The sequence below is a fragment of the Mustela nigripes genome, chromosome 15, assembly GCF_022355385.1.
Source record: "Mustela nigripes isolate SB6536 chromosome 15, MUSNIG.SB6536, whole genome shotgun sequence".
Taxonomy (NCBI): Eukaryota; Metazoa; Chordata; class Mammalia; order Carnivora; family Mustelidae; genus Mustela; species Mustela nigripes.
The window spans coordinates 77,666,556-77,689,075 of record NC_081571.1 but is presented as its reverse complement, the minus strand read 5'-3'; the positions used below and the strand labels follow the sequence as shown (position 1 = coordinate 77,689,075).

The 22,520-nt window shown below is 37.1% G+C and overlaps 1 long non-coding RNA gene across 1 annotated transcript in view; it reads right to left on the bottom strand.

Annotated features, from left to right (window-relative positions):
* LOC132002502 (uncharacterized) overlaps nucleotides 1–22,520 on the bottom strand; it is a 90,099-nt gene that overhangs the window by 6,823 nt on the left and 60,756 nt on the right. The window contains exon 4 of the long non-coding RNA XR_009399925.1: nucleotides 21,948–22,027. This is a non-coding gene — a long non-coding RNA (uncharacterized LOC132002502). The remainder of the gene's footprint in view (nucleotides 1–21,947; nucleotides 22,028–22,520) is intronic.

The following is a 22,520-nucleotide window of genomic DNA, read 5'->3' as shown; positions in this document are numbered from 1 at the left end:
GAGACAGGCAGGCAGGACAGGCCGTAATTCAAGTGTAGGAGTTTCTGCCTGGTTCTGCTGTGTGGTCATCCTTGGCAAATCATTTAACTTCTCTACCACTCCAGACCTTTATGTATAAATTCAGAGCTACATTATTATTCAAATTTTCTCTCGCCTCTCTTAATGTTAAGGTTTTAATATTTGTGGATAAAACAAGTTTTATGGTTAGCTTGCTCCACAGCTATGGTGGCGTCAGATCAGAAAGACTGGGTTGTCCTTCAACATCCTCAATGTCTTCGAAGCTCTCAAGCAAAACAAATGATCTTTCCCTCTCAGTGTAAGAAGAGAGCTCATAATGCCTTTCATTATCCTATATTGTACAGTTGAGAGTGACACGTTACAAGCTTGATTTACAACAGATAAATACCAATGTTTTTGTAAAAAAGGTTATAATGATAGTTTTTGTATGTTTAGAGGGTTAAAAAAAAATATCAGTTTAATGACATTTTATTTTTATTCCCTGACAAATTTAGGCATCAGGGAGAATCTGAATATTTATATAAAGTAAAAAGAATGAGTGAAACTAAGTATTCAACCAATGAACACTTGCCTATTCTGTTAAGGGTGAAGGATGGGGAGTGAGTGGACAGTGATACAACATTTACCAAGAGCCTTCTTCATTACGCCATGCAGCATGCTGTCGCTAGTATTTTCCACACTGCATAAATGTGGAATTGGAGGCACAAGGGTATTTGGTCATATGTCTAAAGTCAGACAATGGGTGTGCTGTGCTATAGGAATTAGATTTCATGCAAATAAGTCAAAGTTTGTGTTCTTTCTCTTAGGCATTACCAGGCTAAAAGTCATCACCTTGGAATATTCCAAACTTATCCAATAACTTATGCAATAACTAATCTTCTTGATGCTGAAAATTCTTTGGATTCTCTTTAAGGTAAGTCACCAGCAATGTACCCACGTAGGCACACATATACATGCACATTCACACTCAAATCATTCCCATTATGGTGGTAAAATCTCAGACGAAGTCTTACTCTGCAATAATAAATGGATTTTTTATTGTCCTTTTGGTGACTACATTAACAACATGCCATTCCTGTGGAATCGGTCTGAATAATATTCTATTCCAGGATGGCATAGTGGAGGGTTTAAACCTTAGGTAGAAATTGAAAAGGTAAACATAGGAAGAAATAACAAGGTTTTCTCATACAGCAAACCTAGATGAATGTATCTTGATCATTCATACCTGAAAACACATGTTTTCAGATGGATGTGAATTTGATCACATTTATACACTGCATCTTTGAATTTCCAATTCTTCATTGTATGTTAAACAATAAGATATTTTCAACGAGATAATGAATGTTATTGCTATTTTACAAGATTGGTTTTAATTAGTCTGATACATATGGGCAAATCTTACATTGACCATGTCCCTGATTCAAAAAATGAAAAAACCTGGTAAATTGTAGGAGAAAATGACATTTAAAAAGCAAAACAACGAAACCTTCCTAAAAGTTAACAATTACAGCTTTATTTGGCAGTGAGATAGAATGAATGGATAGTAAGAAGATCAGAAAGCATGTGTTTATCCTAGACTCAGTTGCCATTCTAAGTAAAAATGTCAATTTTTTTTTAAATAAAAGACAGGTATGTATTTATTTATTTATTTTAATTCACAAAGATCAAGCTAAGAAAAGGCCTTAAAAATTTCACAGGAGATAAACTAAAGCTTCAAATGGAAAGCCAATGGAACAAAACTACATGTCATCGTCTTTGGTAATACTAAGAAAAATATTATGTTAAAATCCGTGCAGCAAAACACAGACAATACTGCATCCAACAAGGATAGACACCTTCTAAGCCATTAAGATATTTAGAGAGAATAGTAGTAGAATTAAAAAGAAAAACAAAAAATTCCGTGTTTGTAGAAAATAGGTGGGTGCTGAGACAGGAGCCTGTACATGCTGTACAGGCAGAATAATGTAACAATTATTTTAAATTAAAAATCCTGAAATAAGTAAAGAATTGAAGAAAATTCAGTGTGAGAGAGGAATCTGTGCTCAAAACTAAAGAAAAAATGAGAGAATTTTAGCTAAATAAAATTAAAGAAAAATCACTATCAAACTTAAATATTTTTACAATGTATGGAGTATATTAAAAATAGTCTTTAAAAGTCAATTACGATTTTTTCTTAGTAAATCCAATGTATGTGGATGACTGATGGCTTTATCAACCACTGACTAATTTGATCCAAAAATGGAATATTATCAAATAAAAAATCCAGTATTTTTGTGAGTCTTCCAAAGAATCTATATTATTTTCCATTAACCTATTAGTACACTAAATAATACTTCTTTAATGACTTACATGTGGTATATATCGATATCACCTATAAACTGTTATTTTTAAAACTCATCCTTTGCATATTACTATTATATAAAATCAGCCTCTCAAGTTTATGGAAAAAAAACAGTTTTTAGTTTTGTTTTAAATTGAATTAGTAGTTTGACTTAAGGAGAATCTTCAGTTCTACCATATTTTGTCTTGCCATTAATTAATACAATATAGTGTCTGATGTTATAAGATCTTTCTTAAATTCCATTACTAAAATTTTATTGATTTTGGCGATACTGTCCTTGAAACTTTCTTGTTAGGATTATTACCAGTTTCTTTATATTTTTCTTGCTGTTGCAAATCAGTGCTTTGTTTATTTCATTTCCTATTTGGTTGTAGTTGGAAAAAATAAGTGGTTTATATGATAGTCTTAAACAAAGTAATATTTTTATTTTACTTTTTCCTCTAAGAATATTGGATTTAGGGAATTTAAAATTAGTCTCTATGCCTTATAATTCTTATACAATATTTATATATTTTCTTATTTTCTCTAACTTTAAATATTAAAATATTTCTGGTAAAATGAAGACCAACAGTGGCAGTAGTAAACATTCTGTTTTTTATATAACAAATTTTAAAGGGAAGGCTATCTAATGTAAACTATTTACTATTTGTTCCTGGTAGTTAACTGTTATAAAATTATATCAGTTTTATTCCATTCTCAGAGGACTTTCATGAGGGTAATACATTTAATCTTTATTTTCAGTATATTCAACAAATATTTATGAAGCACTTACTCTTGGTCAAGCATGGTTAAAAAAGCTTTCCTTAAATGTAATGATTATAGTAATAGATTGTCTAATGTTTCATTTTTTGTCATTATTTCAAAGAGATCTATTAAATTGTGCTATATTTTTAAAATAGTAAAGAAAATAATATTTAATTTTTATAAGTGTATTTCTTGGTATGATTGAATAACAGTTTGTTCTTATTGCATTTTGTTCAGTTTTGTATTATTAGTTTTTTCTTTTTTTTTTTTTTAAGATTTTATTTATTTATTTGACAGACAGAGATCACAAGTAGGCAGAGAAGCTGGCAGAGAGAGGGGGAAGCAGGCTCCCCGTGGAGCAGAGAGCCCGATGGGGGGCTGGATCCCAGGACCTGGGATCATGACCTGAGCTGAAGGCAGAGGCTTTAACCCACTGAGCCAGGTACCCCTATTAGTTTTTTCATTGATTGTACTGGATAACTTCACCTATTTTCCTATCTCTTGCGAAAATGCAAAATATAAAAATGTATTAATGTTTCTGGTTTGTCTATTCAGTTTCTTATCAATAATCTTTGATGAGCATAATTTTCTGGTTTAATGAAATACAACTGGTTTTTACTCTCTTTTATAGTTAGTTCCAGGTGTGTCCTTTGCTTACTCTGCTTTATCAAGACATTCTATTTTTTTTTTTTTTTTTTTTTTTACATTTAAACGCTTCATTCTTTCAGCTTTTGACTTTATCTCAATGATCTACCTCAAAATATTTGGGTGTGGGGGCAGGGTGGATTAGGCTTCCTTTCTTCAGATAATTATTCAACTGTTCCAACAATATTTGTTGAAAAAAAATCCTTTTTTCATTGCCTTTCACTGTCATACTTGCTAAAAATAATTTCACCACCACCAAAACAGACAAACGAAAAAGCTAGGTAAATAAGTGAGCGGATGTCTGTGTTAACTTAAATTTCGTAGGAGGAATTCTTTCAGAACCTGAACATGTATCAAATCACCATGTTGCCCACTTTCAATACCTGTATCTTACAATTATACTTTTCAATTATATTTCAATAAAGCTGGAAGAAAATGAAAACAAAAACAAAAAACTTTGACCAAAATGCATGGGTATATTTTTTAACTCTCCATTCTGGTTCATTGATTGATTTGTCTGACTTTGTAGCAAAACTGTCTATAATTTTTAGTGTGGCAAATATAGGTTTTCATTTTATTTGTGTTGAACGTATTGATCAATTTAGGGATAACTGACATTGTAACATTTTTCCATCCATGAATATGTTATGTCTACCCATTAAATTAAGTTTCATTTATTTTTTCTCAGGAGTATTTGAGAATTTTTAGAATACAGATCTTTTAATAAATTTGTTAAATTTATCCCATAGTATTTTATGGTTTAATTTCATTATTTATGGTAGTTCATTATCAGCATGGTAATATAACCAAATTTTGTATATGGAATTGGTATCCTCTTATATTGCTGAAGAAACTTATTACTTCTGGTAGGTCTTTTTCTTTTCTTTTTTCTGTCCTTCAGATTTCTTGATATTTTTCTATATACATATTTATGTCAGATGTTAATTATCAAAGTGATAATCTTGCTTTTAATCTTTATGTCTCTCTCTTTTTTCTTTTTAGTACCTTATTATAATGAATATAAATAGCACACTGTTTAATAGAAGGGGCAGGAGAATATGTCCTGGTGATGTCATCGTCCTGGAAGAAATGATGCTAACTCTAGGTTTTGGTGTTTTACTTACTTTTTTAAATGTCCTTTAACAGTTCTGAGGATGTTTTCCATCACTTCTACCATTCCTAGTTTTCTGAGAATTTTTATCAGGAACACATGCTAAATTTGTCCATACTTTTTCTGTGTTTATTTAAATGAGCATATATTATATTTTGACCCTCCTAATGACTTTTCATACTTGATTCAGCCCTTTTAAAATGTAAACACATCACTGATGATTTCAACCTATTATAAGTGAATATTGACTTATTAGTAACCATCCTACATGGGCACCCCAATGTTGTTTACAGGAGTAACTAGGGAACAGTTTTAGAGATGGGGAATAGAAGTACCTAATGTAAACATGTAAGTCTTTGGGACAGTAGTACCAGTAATTCTAGTAATAGTTCTGCTTCCTCAACCACACACAGCCCCAGGATCTCTAAGTCCTAAGGAATGTTTTATTTCTGATAAGTTTCTAGGGCTGCTGCAAGGTCCCACTTTGTAAATGATTATATATATTTACATTTGATTTGTATAAGTAAATAGGTAGATATAAAATTTTTAGAAATACACATTCTTACCATTTCCCCCAAATAATCTATCTAATTTTACATATACAGGGATTTCTCCTTGAAGCTTGAGAAAGAAAGGACGGGTGATCAAACTGTCTGGGGAGAGTGCTGGAGGAGTGGGAAGGCTCTCGGAGGTGGATCTCAGTCCCTTGGAGCTGCAGTAGCAGATATACCACGGACTGGGTAGTTTCTAAACAGGAAGTTATTTCAGCAGCAACATATAAAAAATATGTTTTCAGGAATATATCTTGACAGAGTTGCTTTCAGTTTTAGACTAAATATTTAACACTTTCTGAGGAATTTGTGTGTGTATCATTATATAATATCAATTTCCTCCACCATTACAACCAACTAAAGTAATTATTTTCCAACAATGATAAATTGTAATCTTTCCACAAAACATTGTATATACGTTCATATATATGCAAAAACATTTCCACCAGTGTGCATGTATATGTGTGTGTGTGTGCACGCGTGTGTGCACATGCAAGGATGTATGTGAAGATGTATGTGTGTATCTGTGGGAGGGTGTGTGTGAGTGTATGTGTGTATGTATGTTCTAGCCCATCAGGTACAAACCGGTCTGTGCAAATCACAGGTCTTCTCAATTTTCACTTTCTTGTGAATGTGGCTTCATAAACCTTCTCAAACATCTTCCTATCTACCAATAGGCCATTTTATTATTTTTGAAATTATATTTATACCTTATTTCACCATCCCCAACAAATGGCAGAGATTTTCTAAATCAAAGTTCTTTTCATAACAGGTACAAGGAAAATGAAAACATAGTATATGAGCCTCATTGACGACCACTTATGAAAGTCCATCTGGAAGGAGATCTTAACAGCAACAAGATAAGGACAGATATATGTCTTAGGGTAATATGCTCAACGACAAAGGTTTTGAAGTGATAATTTCAGAAAATGCCACTTTTTCTTTTTAGGTTGTCCTTTACGCAAAGGTGGTCAACACTGTCAGTGTCTGCCCAGATCCTTTTGTCTATACTGCTCTGTGCGACTTGGTTTGGCTTCCTGAAGCCAGCACCTCATCTTTGCTGGAGAACTTTCTCTAACTTGAAGCTTGAAGGGCCAGGGAACAAACATGTGGCCTTTAACAAAAGACCAGTAGGAACAGCCACATGTATTCTGCACCCCCTCACCCTTCCAGTGGGATACTTCTGAGTTGTGGGTACACCCTATTCTGTCATCCAAGAGCTTCCCAGTGGGACAAAGCTCCTGTTCACCTCAATTGCAAAGTGCATGATAATAAAAAAATAAAAAAATTAAAAATTAACTGCCCTCCCCCCCACCATCCCACAACTCTCTCACTTTCCCACTCCCTACATGCTTATTTCTTAGAATTACCTTCAAAAGAAATTCCCTGTGCCAAAATCTCTGTCTCAGGTTCTGCTGTAGGGGTAATTAATCTCAGAAAGTTGGTGCCAGAAAAAGCCCCAGGACACGGATCTTCAGAATGAGATTTAAGAGTTCGAATGCTTACCCACCAGGGGCGGCAACATGGCCCCCTTCGCTGGTGTTGAGAGGAGGTTGTGATCACACCCGTGTGCTCAACAAGCACAGCCACTTACAACTCAGCGGTGGCACATTAGGAGGGGGCCGACTGGGTTGTGTGGTATTTTTTTTTTGGCATCAGAGTATGGAGACAATGCCCGTTTCCAAGGGCCGTGGAGTACTTTGGCTGCGGTGAAGTGCAATCAGTACACTGAGGGAACTACACTACAGTCTCAGTCTACTGAGCTCTCACCTCAGAGCCCCGAGTGAGAGCCAGACATTTCCCTGACAACATTTAAAGAGATCTTTCTGTTCTCCAACTAGAGGGTAGATGATGCTGAAGACACAGCTCTGGGCTCCAAGGTGAACATAAAGTAACAGAGTGGAAAGAGAAGGCTGAATCCTTGAGCCAGCTGTCCTCCTAGCCTGGACACGGACAGCAGACACATCTGAGTTCATGTGCTTGGTGACCTTGAACCCCCAGGTTCCCATCAACTCTCTGATTGAATGGTGCTCCCCCACCATTTGTGAGGGAAGAAGAACCTCTCTGGGATGGAGGAGGTCTTGTTAAGGCCCAGTGGGAGTGAGCTGCCTTGAGGAGATAGTGTTTTCCATTCCCAGCAAATGCCCCACCTTTCCTATTACCTCGGGGACCAATGACTAGCGTGAACCCTCCTCAGCAGGCCCAAGAGGGAAACATTATCCCAGCATCAAGAGGAAAGATTTCTCAGCAAAGGAATGTCAGATTTACTTAATACGTGTAGCCAAGGCCTGGGAAAACATGCCGAGGATGGAATTTTAGGGTCCAGAGGAATAGAGAGTGAAAAGGAAAGCCGACAAAGTGCATCTATCCGTGGGCTCTCTCCTACACCTTCTCTTTAAGGAGCTGACCCTCTTATGCAGCAAGGATTTCTCCTTGAAGCTTGAAAAAGAGAGAGTGGGGAATCACACTGTCTGGGGAGAGTGCTGCAGGAGCGATGGGAAGGCTCTCAGAGGTGGCATCTCAGTCCTTTGGAGCTGCAGTAACAGAAATACGATGGACAGGGTAGTTTCTAAACAGGAAGTTATTTCCCATAGTTTTGAAGGTGGAAAGTCTGAGATCAGGGTGCTAGCAAGTTCCAATTCTGGTGAGGACCTTCTTGCCCACTACAGATGGCTGACATATTATATCCACACACAGCTGAGAGCAGAGAGACGAAGCCAGTCCTCTCACAACTTATAAAATCACTAATCCCAGTCAGGAGGGCTCTACCGTCATGTTTTTATGAAAACCTAAAGTACTCCCAAAGGCCCCTTCTCCTAATACCATCACATTGGGGGTTAGAATTTCAACATATGAATTTGGAGGTAACAAAGACATTCAGTCTACAGCAGGTATGCTATACAATAGATTTATGAGGTAAAATATGGAACTATTAGATGAGCATATTCCGTGGAAGGGCCCTTAGAACAGTTCCTTTACTAAAGCAATAAAAGGAATGTGTAGACAGGAGGGTCCTGGCACCATTGAGAAGTGTTGTGGTGGTGTCTCTCCTCTCTGCACTGGGGTGGAAGGTAGAGGGACATCACTGAAGAAATCACTTCCCCAAGTGATGCCGACCCAGGGGCTGCACTTAATTATTGCAAACAAGGTGGGCGTCATCATCAAACAAGCAGCAGAGCCAGAATGGCAACAATGATCCCAGGCCCAGTGGGATCTGTGGTGATGGCTCACAGTTCACAGGGAAAGTAGAAGCAAGGAACAGGGACAAATAGGATGTTACTTGATCTATAGACCCCAAAGTAATAAAGAACAGATGGACTGGAGGCTCATATCACTCACTGCACTGGGGGAAAAAAAAAAAATTCTGACTCTTCCTCCAGTTTCAGGCCTGAAACAATTCTCAGACTCAGAACCTGTCTGCAGAAGGAGGAGGCAGCTGCCGCTCTCCAAGTGTCGCCTCGGAGCTCCTCCATTTCCTCCTGCAGCTGTTAGCAGAGTCCGTACACTGCCGAGAGGGGGCTATCCACATGATGACACAGGTCAGAGGTGACCCTGACAATCCCGTCACGGCCCTGGTTAGATAGTGGGGCTGTGGAAGCAGGTGACCGTGGAGTTGTACCACATCCACATTAGCTTGTCCACGGAGTCTCTAGAACCCACCCTGGGAGACGGAATCCTGAACACTCAGGGCTGATTAAAATGGACACACTAGGCATCTAGGAAAGTCCTCATTCATGTGGGTTTTCCATTTCTCAGTCAAATGAGAGTCATAATGGATGGAAAAGCCAAATCAAGTCCCTAAAACTAGAGATTCAGTTGCTGGCCAAGATAGTGAAATTGAATCAGTACCATATCCTCAAGGCAACAGCAGAGACTTACAGCCCTTCAAAGAGTTATAGGGCTCAGGGGATCCCTGTCACATCCCTGTTTAAGTCACCGGTTTGGTCCCGGGTGACACCAGATGGACAGCATCGGATGCCAGTGAATAACTACAGATTCCACAGTACGGGAATGAGAATAGCAACTTCTGGCGAGATGTCTTGTCTCCACTTGACTGGATCCACGCCCCCCAGTTTGGATGTATCTACTGATCAGGTGACTACCTTTCTGATCTCCTTGAGGAGGGGGGATCCCAAGTGGTTTCCATTCACTTGGAACAGGTAGCTTGATATGCGCATGTTCTTAGCCTCCCAAGGAATAACCATAAGGGACCTAGACCAGGTGAACTGCTGGATGCGGATGAGGGTTCTAGAGTGGATGTTAAGTACATGTGTTACTCTCTTTTATAGTAATATCTGAATCCCCTGAGAAGATTAGAGACTCCTGTTAACTGCTTTGATAGAAAGTTTGTTTCAAGGAAACCCATTTTTGGCTTCTTTTTCCTTGCCTTTCTCACTTTCCAATTTCACTACTAGTGTTTCACGGGATCACCTCTAAAATCAACCACTTCCTTTTGCATCCTTGTCTCAAGGTCCGCTTCTGGTGGAACTAAAACTAAAACCTCAAGGAAGTGAAGCAGATGAAGAAACTGAACGTGCAGGTAGGCGTCCTATGAATCTTTAAGCCTTATGTTGAGAAAAAGCATCACCGGTGTGTTACGGTAACCACCTTCCAACCCGGTGAAACAATTATTACCGTCTATTACACCTGCCTGTTTTCCAGCTTGAATTCCGAGTTCTGTCAAACTCTTTGAGTAATAATAATCAACATTTAACACACCTACTGTAATATTGGCTAATTGAATATTGAATAAATGATCAAAAATCTCTGAAAGTACCTTGAAAATCTATAAACCTCCAGCAGAAGATACAGGAAGACTGAAGAAGCATGTCAGAGGAGGTAGAAAGATGGCCTTTTCAAAGTTCCAGAAATAAATCAGTAGAGTTACTGCTACATCTACATGACCCCTATGTTTTATGAATTTTTGTGTATATTGTTGCCACATATCCACTTTTCATTTATCATGTGCTTGGCTAGTTAGGCTACTGAATTATTTAAAGATATTTCATCCTCTTTAAACATTGTTAAAGGCAGTGTTTAAAGAATAAAAACTTTATGAAGTGGTTACACTTGTAAGATAATTCTAGAGACTGTTTTAAACACTTGGCATCAAGCTGCCACTGCGGCCCAGTGACTTTCTTGCTCTGTAACCTGATTGTGGTCTTTATGTGGGTCAGCTTCACCCTTGTAGGGTCACCAGAAAACTAAGTGGATCATAGTTTCTCCCAATACACTGGCCACCGTGCTCCAACCCCACCGCTAAGTTCAAATTTTCTTCTTTACCTTCCCTTTGTTGACACTAAGTGTTTGTTGTAAGCTCAGAAAAATCTTAGCGTGAATAGTAAGTCATAGCCCCCAGTTTCTAAGACAGGATTTATTTAAACAATAACAACAACAAAACAATAGCAGAGCCTTGGTTTACATCAGAACTGATCTTGTGAGGAGATACCTAAGTTTTGGCTACAGTATCTACAGAGAAAGTCTGCCAAGCTAATGTGTAAAAATGAACTCACTCTCCTATTTGCATTGTGAAACAGTATCTCTCTCTCTCTCTCTCCCTTTTTTAAAGAGAAACAGCCTTCACACTCAGCCCAGACAATCTTAAAGCCATTACCCTTCACATCTCATATGTTAGCCCCGTGCTTTGGCACAAGGCCATTGAGAGCGCAAAAGGAATACATTCTGAGATGAGTGTCCTGATGGCGATGTTTCCATCCTCTGTACCCACGGAGAACCGAGCACTGTGGAAAACATCTTTTGCTGCAGTTATTTCAACTGAATAAGCACAATTTTAACATGAGGCCATTAAAAAACTACTTTGGTTCTGGGAAACTGAGTATTAGAAATATGATGAGCATATTGGAGTTAGTTCAAAACTGAACATCAGGAGTAATTAAGGGAATGGAGAGATTGATTTATGAGAAAAGATTAAAAGAGCTCAATCTGTTTAGCTTGGCTAACAGACAACTAAGTAGGGGATATGGTAATTGTTTACAAGTACTTACAGGATGTAAATATCAAGGCTGGAACAGAGATGTTCAGGCTGAGATCAGAAAGCCTGAATCACTCCAAGTTAATAAAGAGAAAATTTAGTTGACTACCATCCAAAATTGGGTGATAGTTAAGTCCTTTCAGCAGGAATCACTGCTGGGGGAAAATGGAAAAATAAACTCTTTGGGATATTTAAATGTGACATAGCCTCTGTGAGTCCAGGGTTGGTGCAAATTGATCATCAGGGATATTTGGGAAGTACAGAAGCTTCATCACTGTGTGTATGGAAAGAGCTTCCTATACTGTTCAAATGATCTATGGTATTTAGATAGGTGCTTCATAAAGATCAGATTCTAACAAAACAGATGAACACAATACAGGCAGAGAGATATTATTTTAAAAAATACATTTAAAAAAAAGCAAAGTAATTTCTACTTTTGTTTTTAAAAACTTTAACTCAAATAAATCATGATTTAAAAATTCATGACTGAATTAAAATAGAATAGTGTATTATATTTATTCCGATAAACATGTGATTTGTATATGATTAGTAGCATTATTAATGTACCAACACATTTTTTAAATTAGTAGAAATAAGAAATTCACAGCAATTCATTATATACATTAAATGCTTACTGTATAAAAAAGAATAAAAGCATTACATTATTGAAATAACTCACAAAATATATGTTGCATTATGTGATTTGAATATAAAAATAATTTTAATCACCATTCTAAATCAAACTAATTTAATAAACAGTAATCCTGTAACATTGCTGGGGATCCTATGTACACATCTCAGAGATCCTATCTGTATCTATCTGTCCATTTATTTTTCTCTGTCTTTCTAGTGCTACAAAAAAAATGTCATTTTACTTATTTCTGCATATTTCTTCATAAGACAAGCACAGTAGCCTGCCTGTTTTTCTTTCTCATGTTCCCCACTCTGTTCGGTTTTGTAGGAAATAAATGAATTAGAGTCTGCCTCCTCCAACCTTCACAAGTCTGTTGTTTATTCAAGAAAAAGTAGGGGGTGCCTGGGTGGGTTCAGTTGGTTGAGCATCTTGACTCTTGATTTTGGCTCAGGTCATGATCTCCGGGTCTGAAACTGAGCCCTGCTTTGGACTCTATGCTCAGCGGGGAGTCTGCTTTGGGATTTCTCTCCCTCTCTCTCTGCCCCTCTTCCTGCTCACTCTGCCTCTCTCTCAAATAAATAAGTAAATTTAAAAAAAAAATAAAAAGTAGAATGAATCATGACCAAGTTGAGGCAGCAGCTGACATAAAGCACAAATACTACTTTTTGGTGTAGACTGGCTTGTAAGTGGATGATTTAAAAAAATATCTGAATGACATTTGTAAGAGTGTCACTCATTTACATGTTCTTCCATAAATTGCCCTTCACTTTCTGCAGAAGCTTTTATTTGAACTAAATGAAACTAAGATTTCTTGTGTCTCTGGATCCATAAAAATGTTGCTTATCTATTAGTTGATCAGGGAAATTGAGTCATTAAGATACACATACACATATACAAGACACCCAGACACACTATAGTCTGAAATCTAAGCACCTTTGAGATTATTTTCTCCCTAACTGAAAATTTATTACTTTCCAAAATAGACACAGAGAATGGAAGTCTATTTGTCCAAATGACTTGTAAGAGAACTTAAAGTAAATGAAGTGCTTTTTGTAATGCACAGAAGCATTCCTTCAGGAAAACTGTGCATAGACAAAAAGAATCATTGTAATTTCATATAAGATAAATTATAATTTAGGCTCTGAGTTTTTACATTATCATAGAAAATATATTACTGAACTTTTGAGGGATCATGATGGTTATAGGAAACATGAGTGTACTTATGTAATTATAAAATTATAAGTATTGTTTCCTGTAGATGAGTATATAAATTAAGTACATAGAATACAAAAAGAATACAAAAAGAGTACATGTAATGCCAACATGAAAACTTATGAAGGCATTTGGCATAAGCCAGCATTATATTCAAATAGGAAAGGACAAGAGCGAGCAGAATTTGTAAATGTAAATGAAGACCTGTAAAAATTCATTTTTCTCATAAACTATAGACATTTCACTAATTTAGATACATTAAGTTGGGTATTTAACATATTCATAATATTACCAAGGCCATCTGATCTCACTTTTGCAGTTCCCTGGGCACGTTTTCCAACTGTATTCCATAAAAATCATCTCTCTACAATTAAGAGTATATTTTTGAAGTATCAACATCACTCTCTTCAAGCTAATACTGCCATAATGTCCAATCAAACCTTGATTTATGTTGGATTATGTGCATAGCATTGTGCTTTCTCAATGATCCTGGAATCCTTCTGGATTAATTTATATCCATGGGTGGAAAACACAGAATGTCATTTTTACTCCAAGGGAATAAGACTGTCACTAAATCTGAGCAAAACTGTTGTTGAGCTAACATTGGATTATTGTCCAATTTCTATCAAGTGCTCTAAAGAATCTAGTAAATAAATAAATAATGAAAACATTTATTCTTAGAACAGTTAAATCTTGAGTGCTGAATGAAATATATTATTTTTATATCCTAGACTTGTACACTGATGTAGACCATGCTAGATCATGGTGGGAGAGGCAGGATTGTCTAAAAATTGCTCTGGTTTACCTGGACTATGAACCAACAAGAACTGAGGTTTCCTCCTTCTCCTAACATGAGAACCAGCACATAAAGCCAACTCACTATAAGATAGTGGTTGCAATTCTCTGCTGAGGGGCTGCTCCTATAAGCTCCATGTTTCCCAGGTTTTGGAAACCTGCGTTCAGGAAATCCACGTGAACAGCTGCTATGCAAACCCAGACTGCCAAGGGGCCAAGTGGTCTTCCCCTATTTTGACTGGCAGGTTGCTCTCTTGCTCTCCTGGTAATTGTGGAGAGCAAAAAGGAGTCACACACATGCCATGGTCTGGGTTTGCCTCTGTATGGATAAAATGAGATATGGCATGGGGGGATTTATGCCTTCTCGTCTCTTCTCTTGCTGACCTTTGCCTGATAAGTTTTTCTAATGAAGCTGGTCTCTTAACCCATACCCTGTGACGTTATAAAAATTGTTCCAAGTATTTTTGTGACAACTACAAGAAGCCTACCTTGTAATGACAAAAATGAAACTCATAAAATATTTGTATAAAAGGTGTGATTGGGAAACCATAGCTGTTCTAAGAGACACTCACCTGGAAACTGAACCTGTATGCAAAAGAATGATGAATGATGAATGTATTGATAGATATCTAGATATTAATGATTTGGCTATAAAAATGCATACCTTCTTTATTCTCCCTTTCAGGTTAGAACAACATCTATCATTTCTCAAAGAGGGAAATATTTCCTAGAATGTACTCTGCAGGTGCAGTTCACTCCAACTTTCTGTGAAGCCAGACTGGGTCGTGCAGCCAAATCTACCAACACAAGAGTATGGTAAATATATATTTGATTTATTATCCCTTATTGTGGAAAGGAGTAAGTGCTAAGGGATGCAGACAGTCATCACTGCTCACCTCTTGTACAGCAATGACATTTTAACTTGGTTTCTGGAGGGAAGAGAGATAAACTTATATGTTCATTCTGCCATGTTTAACCTGGGTCATCGATCTATATACACTTCCTGTGATATCCTATCTCTGCTTTTTATAGTTGGAACATAAAGGTACTAAATGTCATTCAGCAAAAGTTGAAGCTGTATATCATCACTTGGCCCAGCCTCTCTCTGCCAAGCATTATTGTGAAAAAGTTAGGTAAGGAGATGGCCTAATTTCACCACAGTCATGTATGTTCTTGAATACCACCAATCTCTTCTCTGTGCTGGATCAACGTCAGAGAGGTCTTAGATGCTCATGGCCCAGGCCATATGATCCCTTCAATACCCACAAGTGTGTGTCTCTCTGGAGTCTATGCTTTGTTGAGTGATAGGACTAGTGGGAATTCTGGGAGCCCATGTTTGGGACCCATCCTCATCTGGGACACCAGAAAGTCCATGCTGTCTGAGCCCTTGCAATTCGAAAAGGGTGTTGTTAAGTTGAGAATGGATTACTGATATACAGGGACCCACTGACTCCTGTTATATTCCAATGTCCATGTTAGTCTCTCCCTACCATCTCTGGCTTTGCTTTGAATACTTACAATTTTAGAAATAAAGATAGAAAATATCACTGCCTCTATCTGTTCTAATTCCAGGATCTCAGGTGTTCACAGAGTCACCAACTTGATTGTTTCATTTTACCTTAAAATGGCTTCTTCCAGGCATGACTCATGGATAATCACTAACCTCTGTCTCTCATTCTACAGCTTTATTGAGATATAATTTACAAGTGTATATATTTAATCAATGTGATATTTTGGTATATGCATATATTTTGAAATGTTTGTCACCATCAAGTTAAGACATCCATCACCTTACACAACCGCTTTTTTTAGTGAGAACAATTCAGATTTACTAAGTAAATTTCAAGTATTTAATACAATATTGCTAAATATAGTTAACATGCTATAAGTAGGATCTCTAGAAACTATTTATCTTGCATACCTGAAAGGGTCTACCCTTTGATCAACATCTCCCCATTTTTCTCACCGGTAACCACCATTCCTCTCTCTGCTACACTGGCAACTCAGAGTCATATGCTAAGCAGATTCAGTGTATGTATTTGGAATATTATTGGAATTGCCTAATTACGGGTTATGAAGGAATTCAAACTACAATTGTGAAGCCAAGCTATCAGTTCACAGAAAAAATCATATAATATATTAATGTTCAATGACTCAAAGACATAAGAACAAACCAAAGAAAAGTGAAGAATAAGTAAAAATACATGAATAAATGTACATGTTGCACCCTATTCTACATGATCTAGCCAATGTGAAGGCATGGAGAGAAACCCTCATAAGAAGAACATTGGCACTGAGACTAGATTCTTTGGGTCATCTCTATGGCACCATGGGAATGTGATATTGGATGTGTTATTTCAACCTTCTATGCCTCCTATCCCACAGGACCTTTCTGAGATTTTAGCTTATGCACACAAAAGAGATTTATAAGCCAAAGTTTTATACATCTGTAAGATATTAAAACACGCTTCTGACTTGTTTCAACCTGCCAAGATGACATCGTATCTTCCTATCTTACTTTCCCTCAAGAATTTAAAGGAAAATCATTTACCTTCTTTCACCAAGGTCCCTGAGAGAAAGATTATAATAGAAAAAGTGAAAAAAGGAAAATTTAAAAATAGAAGTTGCACATCTGTAGAAAAAGGAGCCAAAGTCCAAGAAAGATAAAGCACTTTGGATTATTGCTTCTGTTGTTGGAGGGTGAGCAGAAGGCCAAAGATTTTAAAATCCTGACCAAGGCCCCCTCAGGGACTGACAGGCCCAGCCAGACTCTCACATCTGGTTAAACTCAGGGGATCTCGTGGCTGTGGTATATTGACAAGTTTTCAAAACTATCAAACAGAAATGAATTCCTTGCAGCTAAGTCTGGATAATAGCATGTGGATTATCCCTTTGCACTTTGTTGACATAAACAGTGTCATAGTTTACACTGGTCTAGCGGAAGCAAGCAAAGGGGAAGAAAGAACTTTTAAATTTATTAATTACTTCCTTTTTCCAGAGAAGGCATGGAGTATTAAGTACTCAGAGCCAGACCTCTTCTTATTCGGACAGATCACTGCATTAGTTGAAAGGCCGACAAGGACAATCTGAGAGCATAAAAGTGCCCTATGGAAGGAAGTCACAAGGGGGGCGTTCAGATTTAGAAAATAGGATATATGATATAAGTTTTAGTAATTGCTTTAATATTACCTGGATAGTCTGTTATACAAAGTACATATGTCATGAGATCTAGCGATTAAAACCGAAGAGTGTCCGTCCTATGGGATCACAATTCCACATGGGTGGCCTTACCAAGTCTGTAAGGAAAATGCACGTTGAGAGGAAAAAGGCTAACAAAGAACGTAGTTTTGACTTGTCAAGAGAAAATTAATATCAGTAGCAACAAACAATTATCTAGTGGCAAATGCAAATAACTATTGGGTATGACCTGAATAAGCCCCTGTCAACATTTGCACACAGATTTCAGTCTGCTCGAGGGGAGACACAGGGTTCCGTGGTGCTGGCTTTGCTGCCCAGCAGTCATTAATTCTCCCTTATGTTTACAGCCCTCCAAGTTTCCTTTCAGAAGCAAAACATTCACAGTTTGCACCATGCGGTTCTTTGGGGGTTGGCCCAATCCACAGCTCAGGGTGGCCCTTATTAAAGGTAGTCAATCAGCAAGGTCCATCTGATAAGCCAGGAGAGCTGGCCTATGCAGTGCCATGCAGTCAGCAAACCCTGTGGGACCTTCATCCATGACACTGAAAGTTAATGTACTCCATCTTCCATGGCGGTCCCTGCCTGAGACACTCACTCTTACCCTGACATTATGATGTGAAGACCTGAGATGCAGGTTATTCACACCCATGTTGGTACTTAGAGAAGAACCTGAAGATAAACTGGAACCAGAGACAAGTAAAAAAACAAAAGAAAATGAAAAACTGGAGAATTGCAAAGAAATGGAATTTAAAACCAAATGATAAAAGGGGAAATTCTAAAACCAAACACATGGAAAATGAATGCTCTCCATTAACTATTCCAAAAAAAAAAAAAAGTAATTTTTTATTTTATTTTATAGTTTCATTAATTTTTGTTTGTTTTGTTTTTTAGTCACTAACATCATAACAAATTTTATGTTGTCAGGGATATCCATGGAATAAAATTGTTCTGTTGACTGGGTGTGTGGAAATTGGGTTCTTCTGTAGGCTCACATTAATTTGTTGTGATGTTAGAAAATATTTTAACCTTTCCTGGCATAGATTTCTATTCTCCCTAATTGTTCCTTTCCTCTTTTCTGCTTTTCTCCCTTTCTGCCATACCATTTCTGATGGCATTAGGAGATGTTTGGGACTAGGACTTCCATTATGAAACAAAACCACTTGCTGATCTTGAGGGAATTATGGATGAAGAGAAGCAATACCCCAACAACTCAGTGAGGCCTTGGGGTTGGACTCCAGAGCCCGCCGCTTTGCCAACTGCTATGGGGCACGGAAAGACACTGCCTGACTATCTATAGAAGACAGAGAATCACTGGTGGATAAGAATTGCACCTGTTCCCTTCTTATCCTCTTATTGTAACAAATATGACTTTCTTGATGAAAGTCAAGTGAGATGTTCATTCCCCGTTTTATTTACTCAGGTGGAATGGACCGTCTCTTGCCCACCCCAGGGGAGCACATAATCCTGGCCCAGCCAATCTTTAGCTCTGTCATCTCATCTAAAAATTTACCAAGAATGTGCATTTAGGGGTGCCTGGGTGGCTCAGTCATTAAGTGTCTGCCTTTAGCTCAGGTCATGATCCCGGGGTCCATGGCATCAAGCTCTGCATCAGGCACCCTGCTCAGCGGGAAGCCTGCTTCTCTCTCTCCCGCTTCCCCTGCTTGTGTTTCTTCTCTCCCTTTGTCTCTCTCTGTCAAATAAATAAAATCTTAAAAAAAAAGAAAAAAAGAATGTGCATTTAGTCATCAGAACCTAACATGGAACAATCTCCAAGAACAGAAGGTAAGAGTCACATGATTTTGTTTTAGTGGAAAATAAATAAATAAATAAATGATCATTATGTATAAAGAAAGTAGATGTATAGAGTTGTCTATGAAAATGTGATATGGAAAAGCCATGTTAAAAGACTTCAGTTGAAAGGAAAGGAGGGCCAGGAGAGCAGAGAGTCAGACAGACTCCCAATCACATCACATGGATAATTCGCTAGAACTCACACGGACAATTCGATAGAACTGTGCCTTACATCATCTAGAATGAACCAGTTTTCATGATTCAATATGATGCCTAGGTAAGGGTTTGTGCCAATTGGTTATAAAAACCTTTAAAAATAAAGATGGGTTCAAAAGTAAAATGTTTGAAAGGCATCATAGCTATAAATGAGATCCCTGCTCATTCTGGCAATATGATTAAATATACAGGTTGAAGTTGTGCATTTAGCACAAGATACTGGCTGAGAGGGACAAGTAGTCTTCAGAAAGGGAAATCCGGGAAAGCAAAAGTTCTTAGACTGAAAAACAGAGTGGTTAGTGTATGGGTTGCTGTTGTGGTTGTTCCAGATGTGTGTCTGTATAAAGTTCAGAGTTATACTACCTGCATGATTCAAGAACTCTCAAACAAAGACTAACAGTTAGAAATTAGCAAAGTCATTCTCAAGGAAGACATCCTTAGTTTGAGACATGGAACTCCCATAAATAGCAATCCACCATGAGGAAAATTCAGTGATAGAAGCAACATAAGGATAGGAATCTAAGTTCTTCAGACAATAGACAATCGGAGGGTGGGGGGACTAACTGAAATAGTTATGTTTAAAAAATATAATTAAGAATGTAAGAAAAAAGAATCAAATGCATAAGAAAGAAGGGATGTTAGGAAAAAAGAATAGACATATACAAAAAAGAAATATATTTTATGGAAATTTTTAAAAAAGAGGTAAATTAGAAGATTCAAAATGTCTTGTTAAAAAAATGTCACGGAGTGCCTGGGGCACTCTCGGTTGAGTGTATGACTCTTAGTCTTGTCTCAGGTCATCATCTCAGGGTTGTGAGAATGAACCCTGTGTCAGGCTCCACTCTTGGAGGAAGTCTGCTTAGGATTCTCTCTTCCTTCCCCTTTGCCTCTTGCCCCCCAGCTCTCTAAAATCGTCGTCATCATCATCATCATCATCACCATCATCATCATCACCATTATCACATAAAAGGCCAAGAATTGCACAGACAATTCTAAAAAGGAATAAAACAGAGTAAGTTGAAAAGCATCACATATTATTAGGTAACTAAACAGATTCTACCATATCACTCAGCAATTTCACTTCAAATTGAGTGGGGAACTTATATCCATAAAAGAATCTTCCACTTGAATGTTTATGGCAACTGTATTGATTACTGCCAAACTTGGAAGCAACCAAAATTTCCTTTCAACAGGTGAATAAATAAATAAATTGGTATAATCCAGACAATGAAATTTTATGCAGCAGTAAAAATAAATGATTTATCAATCCATGAAAAAAACAGTGTTACGCAGATTACTAAGTGCATATTATCATTTGGGTTGATACTGATGTGTTAATGTAGCTTCCCCAATTGCAACAAATGTATCACCCTGGTGGTGATGCAGACAGTGAGGGAGACTGTGGGAGGAGTGGCAGGGCTTTTATGGGGATTGTCTAAACTTTCAACTCAATTTTGCTGCTCATCTAAAACTGCTCTAAAAATAAAGTTCAGTTTTTAAAAATGAAGGACAATGAAAAAGGAGGGGAAGGAGATGAAGAAGAGAAAGAGTTATTCCGTTATCAGGGCAAAATGAAAATATCACATAGATAACATTGTGTAGTGTTAACACAAGAAAAACACAAACACACACACACACACATAGACATTGCATAAGACTAGGGAGTCCAGGAACAGGCAAACATATAATGGTATATATTTTAACTATTTGGATCCTTGTTTCATATTAAATATGTATTCCACGTATTTTAAGTAAAGTACTTGAATAATTAAACTATAATATTTAGAGGAAAAGATCGGAGTAACTTTATGACTTCAAGTTTGAAGGATTTCTTCTTTTTCTTTCTTTCTTTCTTTCTTTCTTTCTTTCTTTCTTTCTTTCTTTCTTTTTTTTTTCTTTTTGAGGTGACGGGGGACAGAAGGAGAGAGTCTCAAGCAGGCTCCACATTCAGTGTAGCACCCAATATGAGGCTTGATCTCACGACTCTGAGATCATGACCTGAGCTGAAATCAAGAGTAAGATGCTTAACTGACTGAGCCACCCAGTTGCCCCAAGTTTGAAGGATTTTTTAAAGAAGGCCCAGACATACACAAGCAACACAAAAAGAAAAACTGTTCGCTTTGATTTTAATTTACAGAGCAAGAAAACTGAGTGCCAAATAGACGTATGAAAATACTTTTAATCTCACTGAGAGCCCATTATATGATCAATAATTAACAAAGCATATTTTCTTCACAATAATTAGGTTAATTTTTATGTAATCATATGATACCCACATTTGGTAGGATGCAAGATTATAAATTAGTCCAACCACATTAGAAACAGTTTGGCAGTATTAAATAGAGGAGAAAACCCCACTTCTAGGTATCTACCCTGGGAAACTGTGTATCAGTCAAGGGAGATTTTCACATTAGTGCTCAGGGCAGCATCCTTTATAATAGCAAAAAAAGTAGAAATTTCTAATTTCTAAAATGAATTCTAAATAGATTTTGGGTGAATGAATTGTGTTTCATTTATGCAATGGAATATTCCAGAGGAGTTAAATTAGAAAGTCAGTGTGTGTCAACATGCATAAGATATGAAAACAATCTAATGGTAAGTGAAGAAAATTAAACTGTAAACTAACACATGCATTAATTTATATTTTATGCTGATAGCAGTCAAAACTATAATATTTACAGTTTATGAATGATAAATACCAATTCAGATGTCCATCTGGAGAGGTGGGTGGGGACAGGAGATAAGGTGGCTTTCAAGATGTCTGTAATGTTTCATTTCTCTAAAACACAGAAAAAAAAATACTTGAAACAAACACAGCACAATGTTAACATCTGTTTAATCTTGGGGGTTGGAGTATAGAGGTCTGTTCTTTTATTTTCTGTATCCTTCCATATGTTTAAAGTGGTTTGTAATTAAAATACAACATGGATGAGTAGGGATTAGTCTGGTAGAAAAAAAAAATAAAAATGCATTTCAGGCAGAAGGAAGCAAAAGAATTAGTAAATTTTAAAAGAACAAGATGGCTTCAGAGAACCACACATAGTGTGGCATGGCTTTGATCTAAAATGCCAGAGAAGAAGTAGGAGAGAATAGGAGTGAATAATAAAGTAGATCAGAATTTGACCATAAAAGGGTCTTGGGCTTTATTCTATCGAGTGGAACTTCATTCTGTAGGCCATTGTGGACTACAGAACATGTTTCTCCAAAGCGGTCCATATCCTAGTCCCAGAACCTGTGAATACAGGACATTCCATGGCAAAAACTTCACATGT